This window comes from Hypanus sabinus, chromosome 25 (genome assembly GCF_030144855.1).
Source record: "Hypanus sabinus isolate sHypSab1 chromosome 25, sHypSab1.hap1, whole genome shotgun sequence".
NCBI classification, from domain to species: domain Eukaryota; kingdom Metazoa; phylum Chordata; class Chondrichthyes; order Myliobatiformes; family Dasyatidae; genus Hypanus; species Hypanus sabinus.
The window spans coordinates 20,622,161-20,636,560 of record NC_082730.1 but is presented as its reverse complement, the minus strand read 5'-3'; the positions used below and the strand labels follow the sequence as shown (position 1 = coordinate 20,636,560).

At 41.8% G+C, this 14,400-nt stretch overlaps 1 long non-coding RNA gene across 1 annotated transcript; it reads right to left on the bottom strand.

Annotated features, from left to right (window-relative positions):
- Positions 1-11,261: 11,261 nt before the first annotated feature.
- LOC132381082 (uncharacterized) lies at positions 11,262-12,802 on the bottom strand. The gene is made up of 2 exons (XR_009507925.1): positions 11,826-12,802; positions 11,262-11,732 (listed from the first exon to the last, which is right to left on the bottom strand). It is a non-coding gene; the product is annotated as an uncharacterized LOC132381082 (long non-coding RNA).
- Between the last annotated feature and the right edge of the window lie 1,598 nt (positions 12,803-14,400).

The following is a 14,400-nucleotide window of genomic DNA, read 5'->3' as shown; positions in this document are numbered from 1 at the left end:
TTTTGCCACTGCTCTGAGTAAGGTACAAAGTCTGACGCTTTCGTGGCCAGCTGAGAATTGCTGACAGTTTGCAGTAAGAAGAGTCCCGGCTCTGTGTCCAAGAAGAGTCCAAGTCTAGTCAAGTCCGAGTCCCTGTTCAAGCCAAGGCAAGACCCAGGTACCGTGTCCCTGCCAAGTCCCGAGTTCCCAGTAAAGTCTGTGTCCAAGCCAAACCAAGTCCAAGTTCCACATCAAGCCAAGTCCACATTCTAAGTCAGGAACTAAGTCAAGACCCAGGTACCGAGTCCCTGCCAAGACCTGAGTTCTAAGTCATGACCCGAATTCCCAGTCAAGTCCAAGTCCCAAGACCTAGCCCAGGTTGTATCCTACCTCTACGTCCACGTTGTCATCTTGTCCTTGCTCCTCGGCTTCCCTATCATATTTCTTCAGTGTTTATGTCTTGCATTTGGGTCCACTCCCAACACCCCCCCCCTTGTGACAGAGAGTAGTGAATTTATGGAATTCTTTGCCAGAAATAGCTGTGGAGGCCAAGTCTTTATGTATATTTAAGGCAGAGATTGATAGATTCTTGATTGGTCAAGACATGAAGGATTACGGAGAGAAGGCAGGAAATTGGGGCTGAGAGGAAAATTGGATCTGCCATGACGAAATGGCAGAGCAGACTAGATGGGCCAAGTGGCCTAATTCTTCTCCTCAATCTTATGGTCTTATTGCTTGTTGCTTATGATTCATCCTGTTAATTTCCTTATAAATTTCAATCAAATAATTTCCTTGATTAACTACAATACTAGATTGTGTAAAACATCTCATAACTAAAGTCCATCATTGGTAAATGTTCTGCTTCTCCTTCATTGTCAATGTCTCCTTCTTGAGATACAACAGCTGTACCTGTCTATGAGAGCTTAATACCCAACAAAAAGAGCAAACCGTAGCACAGAGAGGTCCTTAACAAAATTGTCAACGATCTCAAGCTCAGCACTGATGCCAACAGAGTCTCATTTCTAACTCTCCCAGATCTAAGTGCTGCCTTCAACACAATTGACCACAGCATTCTCTTAGACTGCCTTTAAAACTGGGTTGGCCTCTTTGGTAGGGCACTTAATTGGTTTCTTTCGCATATCTTAAAGAGATAAAAAAATATCTGTCTGTCTTGGAGAACAATTTTCTAAGAGGTACGATGTACCATTTGGTGGTGCTCGGGGAAGTGGTCTTGGTCACCTGTTTTTTCTGCTTATACATGCTCCCCTTATGAGACTTCATTAGAGAGCATAAACTTGACGTCCACAGTTATGGAGATGACACACAGTTGTATATCTCAGCTGAGCCAGATGATGGTAACACCCTACCTTCTTGGTGTGGCTGCAATAAACAAATGAATGAGCAATAATTTCCTTAAACTAGATGAAGATAGAACTAAAATACTTTTGGGTTGGTCCCAAAGCCAAAAGAGATAAACTTCTTGATAAACTCAGGAATTTGGCTCCCCTTGTAAGTCAAAAGCACCAAGCCTGGATATTATTCTTGATTCAGGTCAGAATTTTAAACTCCACATAAAGAATGTGACAAACAGCATTTCTACACAAAAAAACTATAACAAAGGTACTACATGTCCATTTCTGTCATGTAATGATGCTGGAAAACTTAAGTCACGTCTTTATATTGAATAGACTAGATTACTACAGTGCATTTTTCACTGGCCTTCCAAAGCAATCTATTGACAAACTTTAACTCATTCAAATCACAGCTGCTAAATTTTTAACTAAAACCAGGAAACATGAACACTTCACACCTAACTTTCATTGGTTTCCCGTATTTATTAGAATTGATTTTAAAGTTCTTTTACTTGTTTTTAAAGCACTAAATAGTCTTGGACCAGAATACATCGCAGAATCATTTCTGTTGTATAATCCTCCTCGAGCTTTAGATATTCTTCTTCTGGTTTCTTAAGTTTAAATAATTTCCCTCAAAAGATAATCAGCAAGTCACCTTTTTTTAAACTACAATTCTAAATTGTGCAATTCAATACCTGAAACTATAAGGGATGCTAAAACTAGAAGGTGACATTTTAAACACCAGTGCAAAATCTACTTATTTAACCTTGCTGTTAACTAACATCTGTTTGTCTTTTATTTTACGTTTATTTATATCTTTTTTTTTGTATTTTCATGTTTGCACTTTATCCTTCTGTAAAGCACTTTGAACTACTTCATCTGTATGAAGAGTGCTCTATGAATGTGTAAGTTATTATTATTAATAAAAATAAAATAACTGATCAGATATAGATGATGGGAAAAGAAGTTTATCATTTCCTGATTCCCCTCTTCTGCATTTCTGAAATGGATTACTTAAAATATCTGCTATGTTATTTGAGATGCTGGGATTTAGATTGGGACCTAATGGATGAACAGATCTATCCCTGGCTCCAATCTCACCTGCCCCTCAACTCCATTCAGAACCACTCTCTCAGAGGGAAGTTGCATAAGATCATAAGACACAGGAACAGAATTAGGCCATTTGGTCAATTGAGTATGATCGGCTATTTAATCATGGCTGATTTATTATCCCTCTCAGCTCCATTCCCCTGCCTTCTCTCCATAAACCTTGACACCTGACTAATCAAGAAACTATCAATCACTGCCTTAAATATATCCAATGACTTAGCCCCCATAGCTGTCAGTGGCAATGAATTCCATAGTTTCACCACCCTCTGGTCAAAGAAATTCCTCCACATCTCCATTCTAAAGGGACGTCCTTCTATTTTGAAGTCTGCCTTCAGGCCCTAGACTTCCCCACTATAGGAAACAACCTCTCCATGTCCACTCTGCCTAGGGTTTCCAATACTCGACTGGTTTCTGTGAGATCCCCTGCCTTTCTTCTGAACTCCAGTGAGTACGGGCCCAGAGCCATCAAACGTTCCCCATACATTAACCCTTTTATTCCTGGGATCGTTCATCATAGCAATAATCTGAAGACAAGGAGAGTTCTCTGTGCTGTAAGTATTTATTCATGCTGTAAATATTTGTCCATCAACTAAATTTGGCATAACATACTATGGGAGTTTGCTGTGTATTTCTTATGCTGCAATGTCTTTCTTCAATGGCTGAAAACCATTTCAGTCATAACTGAGGCATAATAAAAATAGAATTCCACTCTCACAGGAGTAAATCGTAGCGATACAGGGGAGTATTTCTCTCTTGTCTTTATGAAGCAACTCAAAACTGTTATGCTAAATGTGATCTAATTCCAATTGCCACCAAATGCTCTCCCACATCTCCCAAGAGTTTTTGTAAATGCGGTTCCAACTTCACATAGAATTGCAACTTTAATCTTCATTGCTGTAAGCTCAGCTCCTTTGCTCATCCAAGATTACTTCTCTCTGTTCATTAACCCAGTTTCTCAATGGGCCCTGGTTCAGCTGGCATGTGCCTGGCTTCTAGAGTCTCACCCATATTCCACAAATGCAAAGTACCGAATCAAGAGGATGAAATCAATTCAAATAAAATGAAGGTGTACAAGGAGTGATGTTAAAGAGTTTGAGGAGTGGCTTTGAGAAAATAGATTTAGACTGCTTTAGCCTCTATATACCTTTTCAAACTCTGGTTCCAGCTTTTGGACAAGCCATTTGACTTTGGAGGGATTTATGTCTTAGAAATTACTTATTTTCATATCATACTCCATTAGAGGCTACTGCAAAATAATCAGGATGGGAAATTACAAACAATTTTATCCTTAGTTTATGAAACACACAATGTAATTCCCACTATCTTTCACATTTTTTTCTTTTTCCATTGGCATGAGGATTGTGTCAAAGAATAGAAATAATTCCGTTGTGTATGCAGTCCAAAATGATACTGAAAAGCTAACCAGAAAATGTAAAGTCAAAGTAAATTTCTTATCAAAGTATGTATAGGTCAGCATATCCTACCTTGACATATGTTTTCATACATGTGTTTACCGGAAAGTAAAGAAATACAATAGGAATTATGAAAAATTATATATAAAAGTGATAAACTACCAATATGGAAAAGAAGAAAAATTGTGCAAATAATAAAAGAATAGATAATATTGAGAATTTGAGTTGTAGAAAATTAGTCTATAGATTTTGGAATCATTTCAGATTTGAGGTGAGTGAAATTATCCATGCTGGCCTAGGCTCCTGATTATTGTATGGTAATAAATGTTATTGGACCTGATGGCATGGAACCTGGTACCTGTAAGGCTTTCCTATAAGCCTTCCCTGAAGGCTGTTGTATCTCCTGCCTGATGGTAGTAGCAAGAGGAGAACATGACCCGGATAGTGGGGGTACTTGATGATGGATGCTGCTTTCTTGTAGATGTGCCCTATGGTAGGGAGTGTTTGGCCTGTGATGGACTGGTCTATATCCACCAATGTGCAATCATAGTCATTTATAATAAATAGAACAGTCAATGTAACATAGAGTACACTCAAATCAGCGTGAGTTAATCAGTCTGATGGCTTAGTGGAAGAAACGGTCCCGGAGCGAATTGGTCCTGGCTTTTATGCCAGAAGGTACAGGAACCTGAGGAAACACACTCAATGTTTTAGGAAAATCTCCGATGTGAGATTTTTAAGTGGACTAATGATGCATGAACACCAACTCACTTTTTGCTCTTTTTTTTTGTAATACTTATTTTTAAAAAAGTATTTCTTATTGTAGCTTATAGTAATGTTTACATGCGGCACTGTAGTGCTGCTGCAAAACAACAAATTTCACATCTGTCAGTGATAATAAACCCGATTCTAATAAATGCAGTGCAGTGATTTCCCAGCGTTGCACCATCATCATGTTCCAAGTGCACAATTCACGATTCAAGATTATTTATTGTCATCCTTCGGTACACAAGTGTAAAGGAGAACAAAGTAATCATTACTGTGGATCCATTGCAGCACAAAAAAACACAATAAACATAAAGAACACAATAAAAAACCAAAAAAATCACAATAAATATAAATATAAATGCTATCCTATAAAACACATGTACAAGTAACTCATATGCTGTAGACAGAGTGACTGTATGTGCATAAAGAGATGCTAGGTGATGTGTATGTAGTGGTGATGGGTGGGTTAATGGGTGGAAGCATTAATTAGCTTGATGGGTTGAGGGAAGTAACTTTCCCTGAGTCTAGTGGTCCTGGCATGGGTGCTGCATCGCCTCTTCCCTAACGGGAGTGGGAGAAGCAGTCCATGAGCAGGGTGGGTGGGATCCTTCATGATATTGCTGGCCTTTTTCCGGCACTGTTGTGTGTGCATGTCCTTGATGGCGGTAAACAGCATTGGGCAATTTAACTACCCGTTGTAGAGCCCTCTTGTTTGTCGCAGTGCAGTTTCCATACATGCGGTGATGCGGCAAGTTAGAACACTCTCAGCTGCTGGGGATGGTTTCTCCTACCTAGAAAATAGCTGGTTCCTTTCCATGATAATGAACTGGAAATACATCAAAGTTCCTTCTATGAAACTGGGTCAAATTCCCTCAGCTCACTTCTTGTGAGTACTTTTACTGAAAGAACTTCACCTATGCATAATGCCTCACTAAAGTCAAACTCAATTTTATTGCCATCTTCACAAGTACAAATCAGGGAAGTGGAGCAAAATTAAGATGGTGCTGAACAGTGACACCTTTGCTTGCATCTTTGGAAACAGCTCTGTTTCCATCTTTAATATCTTTATTTTTCCCTTCCAGGGTTCTTTTGAAGACCCTGACCTGGAGTTACATGCAGACTTCGGTTCTTTGCGGGAATGGGACCCGTTCTCGGGGTTTCAGAACTGGCCATTTTTTTGGCACGCCAAAGGCTTGGCCTAAGAGTCCGGCTCGAATTTGGAAGCCTAAGATCTCAGGGGTTCGGAGATGGGTGGATCGAGAGTTGTTGTCTGGGCAGGAGACCCATGTGTCATCGGGGGGAGTCAGGATATCTGCTGTGGGCCCGAAGACCTGGGATCTTTGCGATCTTCAGACACAGAGCTCAAAAAAGCAATGTAATTGACATCGTAAATCAGCGAGTTGCTTGTTATGTCCCCCCGCTCACTGGGAAAATGGAAACACCTTTTTCTCCCTTATTAGGGAAAGAGAGAATCTGCAGTATGTCAAATGCCGGGTGTAACTAAAAGTCTTTGGAGTAACTGCAAGTCAGCGTCTTAGCTATTGCTTTGCTCACACTTGAGTGCTCAGTGACAGTGCTGATGCTTGTTTATTTTTGCCGGTGGGGGAAGGGGGGGTTTGTTGCTTGCTGCCGCTTACACACAAGAGCATGGGTGGCTGGGGGGGACTTTGGTGTTCTTACATTAATCTGTTGTTCATTCTTTGGGGCACTTCTCTGTTCTCATGAATGTTTGTAAAGAACAAGCATTTCAGGATGTATATTGTATACATTTCCCTGACATTAAATTGGACCTTTGAACCTTTGAACGTGTATGCACAGACACAATGATAAATTTACTTGCAGTAGTTTTTCAGATACATAGCATGATATAAGTAGCATTTGTACTAAAAAATCAATTACATATAAATTAGATTCAATTTTACAAGAAAGAACACAATTAGAACTAACTAAAACTAAATCCATTCAGTGCAATGTGAACATAGTATTCCTAAATTGTAATGATTTCAACTGTAACGCTGACTCGATCCAGCATTTTGTGCGTGTTGCTTTGGATTTCCACCATCTAGAGAATTTCTTGTGTTTATGTTTAGAGTTGTGTTGGTTGGTTGAAGAACCTGATATTTGAAGGAAAGTAGTTGTTCCTGAGGCTGGTGGTGTGAGACTTTAGACAGGCTGTAGCTTGTTCTTCAATGAGCTAAAATGGTGGGAACTATTGGTCAAGGTGATCTCCAACACTAATTCACCTGTTTTCAGAGGACCAAGCCAAATGGGAATTTTCTGAATCTTATCTAGAAACATAGAAAGTCTACAGCACAATACAGGCCCTTTGGCCCACAAAGCTGTGCCAAACATGTCCTTACTATAGAAATTAGCTAGGGATACCCATAGCCTTCTATTTTTCTAAGCTCCTTGTCTCCTTAAAGGCCCTAGCTCCACCACTGTCGCCGGCTGCCCATTCCATGCACTCACTACTCTGCATAAAAAACTTACTCCTGACATCTCCTCTGTACCTACTTCCAAGCAACTTAAAACTGTGCCCTCTCGTGTTCACCATTTCAACCTTAGGAAAAAGCCTCTGACTATCCACACAATCAATGCCTCTCATTATCTTATACACTTCTATTAGGTCACCACTCATCCTCTGTTGCTCCACTGAGAAAAGGCCGAGTTCACTCAACCTATTCTCATAAGGCATGCTCCCCAATCCAGACAACATCCTTATAAATCTCCTCTGTACCCTTTCTATGTCTTCTACATCCTCCCTGTAGTGAGGCAACCAGAACTGAACACAGTACTCTAAGTGGGGTCTGACCAGGGTGCTATATAACTGCAACATTACCTCTCAGCTCCTAAACTCAGTCCCACGATTGATGAAGGCCGATGCACCATATGCTTTCTTAATCACAGAGTCAACCTGCGCAGCAGCTTTGAATGTCCTATGGACTTGGACCCCAAGATCCCTCTGATCCTCCACACTGCCCAGAGTCTTACCATTAATACTATATTCTGCCATCATACTTGACCTACCAAAATGAACCACTTCACACCTACCTGGGTTGAACTCCATCTGCCACTTCTCAGCTCAGATTTGCATCCTATCAATGTCCCTCTGTAACCTCTGACAGCCCTCCACACTATCCACAACACCCCCAACCTCAGTGTCATCAGCAAACTTACTAAACCATCCCTCCACTTCCTCAGCACAAAGAGTAGGGGTCCCAGAACAGATCCCTGAGACACACCACTGATCACCGACCTCCATGCAGACTGACCTCCATATCATTACTCATTCTGGAATTTTCCTTTCTGCCATATTTACCACATTTAGACCAACAGTGTAAATGCATTTCACTGAGTTTTAGGAACTTTAAGAGCTGCTGTTAGTAATGAAAAACGCCACATAACCGCGTTGAATTAACTCATCTCAGGCTTCCAGCCAGGCACCGGTATTGATTATAACCAGCGGTTCGATAACATCGTCATCATCAGTTTGTCGTCAAAACATTGGTTATAACCTTTACCCAGTCCGAAAAGAGTTTATTCATCATATATGCCAAGAGAGCACAAGATCCTTCTTTTACATAACCCTGTATCGTTTTTGCAAGTCACAAGTTTAAAGAGAGAATGAAAAGCTTTAAATAGGAGACTGAAAAGCAACCTTTTTCACACAGATGGGGGTATGTAGATAAAGAGAGCTGCATAAGAAAGTGATTGAGGCCAGTAAAAAAGAACAATATTTAAAAGACATTAAGGCAGGTAGTTGGATACGAAATGTTCATAGGAAGTGTTGCAGGTGGGCTGCACGGTAATGTAGTGGTCACTGTAATGCTTTACAGAGCGGCGACCGAAGTTCCATTCCCACTGCTGTCTGTAAGGAGTCTGCATATTTTCCCCATGACCATGTGCATTTCCTCCCATATTCCAAAGACATGCGGCTTAACGTTAGTAAGTAGTGGGCATGCTAGCTGGCACCAGAAGCATAGTGACACTTGCGGTCTGTCCCCAGCACATTCTCCGTGTTGGTTATTGACGCAAAGGATAGACTTCATTGTATCCTTTTCATTGTACAATTGTAGGCCGTATCTTGGGTAATGATGTCTGAGTACAGAGAGGAAATTAAGAACCTGGTGGCATGGTGCAAAGACAATAACCTGTCCCTCAACGCCAGCAAGACAAAGGAATTGGTTGTTGACTTCAGAAGGAGTAGCAGACTGCACGACCCCATCTACATCGGTGGTGCGCAGGTGGAACAGGTCAAAAGCTTTAAGTTCCTCGGGGTGAATATCACAAATGACCTGACTTGGTCTAACCAAGCAGAATCCACTGCCAAGAAGGCCCACCAGCGTCTTTACTTCCTGAGAAAGCTGAAGAAATTTGGCCTGTCCCCTAAAATACACACTAATTTTTATAGGTACACCGTAGAAAGCATTCTCCTAGGGTGCATCACAACCTGGTATGGAAGTTGTCCTGTCCAAGACTGGAAGAAGCTGCAGAAGATCGTGAACATAGCCCAGCACATCACACAAACCAATCTTCCATCCTTGGACTCACTTTACACCACACGCTGTCGGAGCAGTGCTGCCAGGATAATCAAGGACAAGACCCACCCAGCCAACACACTTTTGTCCCACTTCCCTCTGGGAGAAGGTTCAGGAGCTTGAAGATTCGTATGGCCAGATTTGGGAACAGCTTCTTTCTAACTGTGATAAGACTGCTGAACAGATCCTGACCTGGATCTGGGCCGTACCTTCCAAATATCCGGACCTGACTTGCACTACCTTACTTTCCCTTTTCTATTTTCTAGTTATGACTTATAATTTAAATTTTTATTATAATTACTTTGATTTGTACTTCAGGGAGCGCGAAGCACGGAATCAAATATTGCTGTGATGATTGTACTCTCCAGAATTAATTGTTTGGTGACAATAAAGTAAAATAAAAGTTTCAATGTTTCCATGTATTTATGACAAATAAAAGTAATCTTTAAAACTGATACAAATGGGACTGCCTTAGAGGAAACATTGGTCATCATGGACAAGTTGGGTTGATGGTCCTGTTTCCATACTGTATGACTCTGTAACACTAAGTTATGAAACTGAATTACACATTATAGAAAGCTGAAGGAACAACATAGGCTGCATTGTCACTGAAGTACTGAGGGAGTGCAGGTTTATTTGGATGTCGTCTTTCAGTTGCAATTAAACTAAGACTCACTAATCCTTTTGGTGATTAAATTAATTGCAGAGTATCCAGAATCTAAGATCAGTGATCCAGAGACATCCGATAGTGTAACTCAGTAAAAGCTGTAGAGTTTAGCAACTAAGTTAACGTGGAATGTAAAGCTAGCATTAGTGGTGGTGGCCATGGAAACACCGGATTGTTTCACCCTTTAGGTGTTGGAACTACTTCTATGTTGTATGTCAATGATTTGTATCTGGTATATGTCAATGATTCGGATGACAGAATTGATGGCTTTGTGGCCAGCTTCGTAGATGACACAAAGATAGGTGATGGGGCAGGCAGTGTTGAGGAAGCAGAGAGTAAGATTAGGACAACGGGCAATGAAATGGCAGATGGAAGAGTGTAGGAAAGTGCATAGTCATGGACTTTGGTGGAAGGAATAAAGGCATTGACTATTTTCTAAACACAGAGAAAATTGAAAAAAATCAGAGGTGCCAAGAGTCTTGGCAGTCCTTGTGCAAGATTAGCTAAAGGTTAACTTGTGGGTTCAGTTGGTAGTAAGGAAGGTAAATTCAATGTTAGCATTTATTTTGAGGAGCCTAGAATATAAGAACAAGGACGTAATACTGGATGAGCTGCTGAGATTTCATGAGGCTTTGGTCAGACTGTGCTTGGAGTATTGTGAGCTGCTTTAGACCCCTTATCTAAGAAAAGTTATTCTGGCATTGGAGGGGGTCCAGAGGAGATTCACAAGAATGATTCCGGGAATGAAAAGGTTAACGTATGTAGAGTGTTTGATGGCTCAGGGCTTGTACTTGCTAGAGTTTAAAAAAATGAGGGAGGATCTCACTCAAAGCTATTGAATATTGAAAGACCTAGAGAGAGTAAATGTGGAGAGGATGTTTCCTAAAGTGGGTAAGTCTAGGACAGTGGGCACAGTCTCAGAAAAGAGGGATGGCTGTTTAGAACAGTATTGGGGAGGAATTTCTGTAGCCAGAGGATGGTGTATCTGTGGAATTCATTGCCACAGATGCTGTGGAGGCCAAGCTGTTGAGTATATTTAAAGCAGAGGTTGGTAAGTTCTTGAATAGTCAGGGCATCAAACGTTATGAGGAGAAGGCAGGAGAATGGGGTTGAGAGGGCTACTACCTAGTGCATAGGTGGGTAGTAGAATCCGAGTGGATTTGATGGGAAAGTGGGGATAGTATAGACGGAGGATTAATGCAAAATGGGTGCTCATTGGTCAGCGCAAACCTGTTCGCCAAACGGCCTGTTACTGTGCTGTGGATCTCTGTCGCCATGGTTAACATGCACCTGTGCTTCATCTGGTCTCTCAATCCAGTCTGAATTCTAAATGTCCTGCATACTTCTTGGCAATCATGTATAGCCAACAAGTAACACCATTGTCACAGGATGTCCCTATCTCAAGGATGGATAGTAAATGAATAAATGCAAAGGCTCAAATTTCAAAGGCAATTTATTATCAAAGTACACAGGAACATATATGGCACCCATATGTTACTCTGATATCTACTTTCTTGCAAACGTTCCAGTAGGACAAAGAAATACAATAGAATCATTGAAAAACACCACAGAAAAGCAACCTATGTCCAAAAGAAGGCAAACTGTGCAAATACAAAAAGAAAGTAATAATAAATGAATAATATTGAGAACATGTGTTTTGAGTCCTTGAAAAGTGATTCTGTAGGTTGTGCTCAAGGATCAGTTCAGTGTCGAGTTGAGTGCAGTTATCACACTAGTTCAGGAGCCTGATGGTTGAGGGGTAATAACTGCCCCTGAAACTGGTGGTGTGGGATCTAAGGCTTCTGTTCCTCCTTTCCAATAGCAGCAGCGAGAAGACAGCATGGCCTGGATGGTGAGGGCGCTTGCTGCCAGATGCTGCAGTGCTCACTGGTGTGGAGAGTTTCTCCTGCAATGACAGAAGTGAGTCAACACTGATGAAGGAAAACACCAAATGGACTTCACATTATTTACCCTGAAACTACCAGGTAGAGGAGATTACCTGATCATTTAACCCATTACAGCGCGTGGGATCCAACTGTGCGGACATAGCTTCCACATTTCCTAGACGGTAATCGTGACCACACAGTATATTACAAAGTACGGAGCTTTGGGACATTCAGAGGTCATGAACGAGATAATAGGCATGTAAGTCATCCCTTCCACTGACGTCGCAGCCTTTTCTTTCTGCACTTATCAGGTGATGTGTGTTTGCTCATTTGCCGTCTTTGGTTGGGTGACAGGTATACAGTTACAATCCCAGATTACAGATTAACTAGTGGCACCTTCCTCTGAGTGGCTGAGTGAATAAAAACTTAACTGTCAGAGCATCATGCTGGAATTATATTACCCCATCTGTGAGCACTGATGATTAAATATTCACCATTGAATACCTTTTAATTTTAATAGGAGGAAAACGTTAGTTTAGTCAATCATTACTTGTTGCAAAATAAGTAAGGGATGAGAAAACAATCTGCATTTACTTGGTTATTTAAGCGTTTTTGCTCTGTTGTGATATAGGATGCATGGTGGCCAGTGTGCGCACAGGAAGGTCACCTTCAAAAGCTGGTGCCTCAAGGAGGTGGGATCCATCATTAAGGACCCTCACCATGCAGGATATGCCCCCATCTCATTACTATCATCAGTGAGGAAGTACAGGAGCCTGAAGATGCACACTCAAGTTTTAGGGACAGCTTCTTCCCCTCCGCCATCAGATTCCTGAATGATCCCTAAACCCATCAACACCATCTTGCTGCTGCTCTTTCACACTATTTACTCATTTCTTCGGCAACTTACAGTAATTTTTATGTCCTGCCACAAAACAACAGCTTTCACGATATATGCTGTTCCTTTCCGCGCCTTGTGACGCAGCAGCTTTGCCGTTTCTGCGGCATTTTTTGTCTGCTTTTTACGAGGCCGAGTTGCTAGTTCGATACTCAGCCCAGCACGGATGGAAAGCGTGAAAGGAGCAGGCTGGATTCGAACCTGAGACCACCTGCGTCGAAGTCCGGTGCGGATGCCACTGCTCCGCCGGCCGGCTTTTCACGATTTCTGTCAGCGATAAAAACCGGATTCTGATTCTGACAGATAGGAATGACTACAGTAAACAGATCACAGAGCTAAATTGCACCATCCACAAAAATGGGCATGAGACTGAGGATTAAAAACAGAAGGTGTTGAAAACACTCAGCAAGTCAGGCTGCATCTGGGCAAAGACAAACAAAGTTACTGTTTCAGGTCAACGACCCTTTGTCAGAACTGGAAAAGAGAAAACAAACTTGTTAGTGTAAGTAGCCGCGTAAGTAAGGAAGATATGGATAAGACAAAGGGAATATTCAGAATTAAAGAATCATAAAGCACAGAGCAGACCACCAAGTAAATGATGATGACCATTCTATCTGAATCCCATTTATTACCACTTAATCTGTGGCCAGTTATGCCTTGGCTATTCTTGTACTTATCCAGATCCTCTTATGTAGTAAATCTTTGCCTCTACCTACTTCTCAAACAGTGCTTTCCTGATCATAACAACCCTCTGGATAAGAAAATCTTCCTTAGTTCCTCTGCAAATCTCATACACTTCACCTTAAACCTTTAATTCCCCCACCGAACTGTCTGTCTTCACTCTCCTGTAGGGCCAGGGTGACATCAAATGCAGATTAGAAGAACAGCACTTCATATTTGGACTGGATATGGTGTGAACACTGGATTCTCTAATTTCAGGTAGCATTCTCCTCCTCCTAATCTATCAAGGCCTTCATGGGCATGGTCTTCTTACCAAACTCCCTCCTCCACCTCAGCCTCCATTTCTCACACACTCCTCTCATGAGGCCCCCTCCTACCATTTTCCTCCTTTGGTTCCAACAAATTTCTTTTCCCATTGTATTCCTTTATTTATTTTACTTTATTTAGATACATAGAATGGTAACAGGCCCCTCTATGAGCTCGCTCTGCTGAATTAGACCCATGCGACTAACCTGTACATCTTTGGAGTGGGAGGAAACTGGGACCGCTGAAGGAAATCCACATAGTCACAGACAGAATCTTAAAAACTCGTTACAGGCAGTAGCATGAATTGAACCCGATCACGGATGCTCCCACAACTTTATGCTACCTGCTACACTATCATCCCACCACTCTTTTGCAGCCCTTTATTGTCTCTACAGCCTCTGTCACGACCCCCACCCTTCATTCTCCCACCTGACTCCACCCACAATTAACCCCTCCTCACTGGGATCTACCTTTCACTTGTAGCACACAGAAAACACAGGAGGAACTCTGCAGGTTAGGAGAGGAATAAACAGTTAACATTTCACACCAAGTCCCTTCAATAAGAGTTATCACTAACTCCACCTATTGCCTGCCAGCCTTCGCACCATCCTCCCCCGTCACCTCTTTCCCCTCCATCACTTGGTTCAAATGAAGGGTCCTGACCCGACGAAGGGTCTCGGCCCGAAACGTCGACAGCGCTTCTCCCTATAGATGCTGCCTGGCCTGCTGTGTTCCACCAGCATTTTGTGTGTGTTGTTGTCCGAAACATTCACTGTCCATTTTCCTGCACAGAGGCTGCCTGGCCC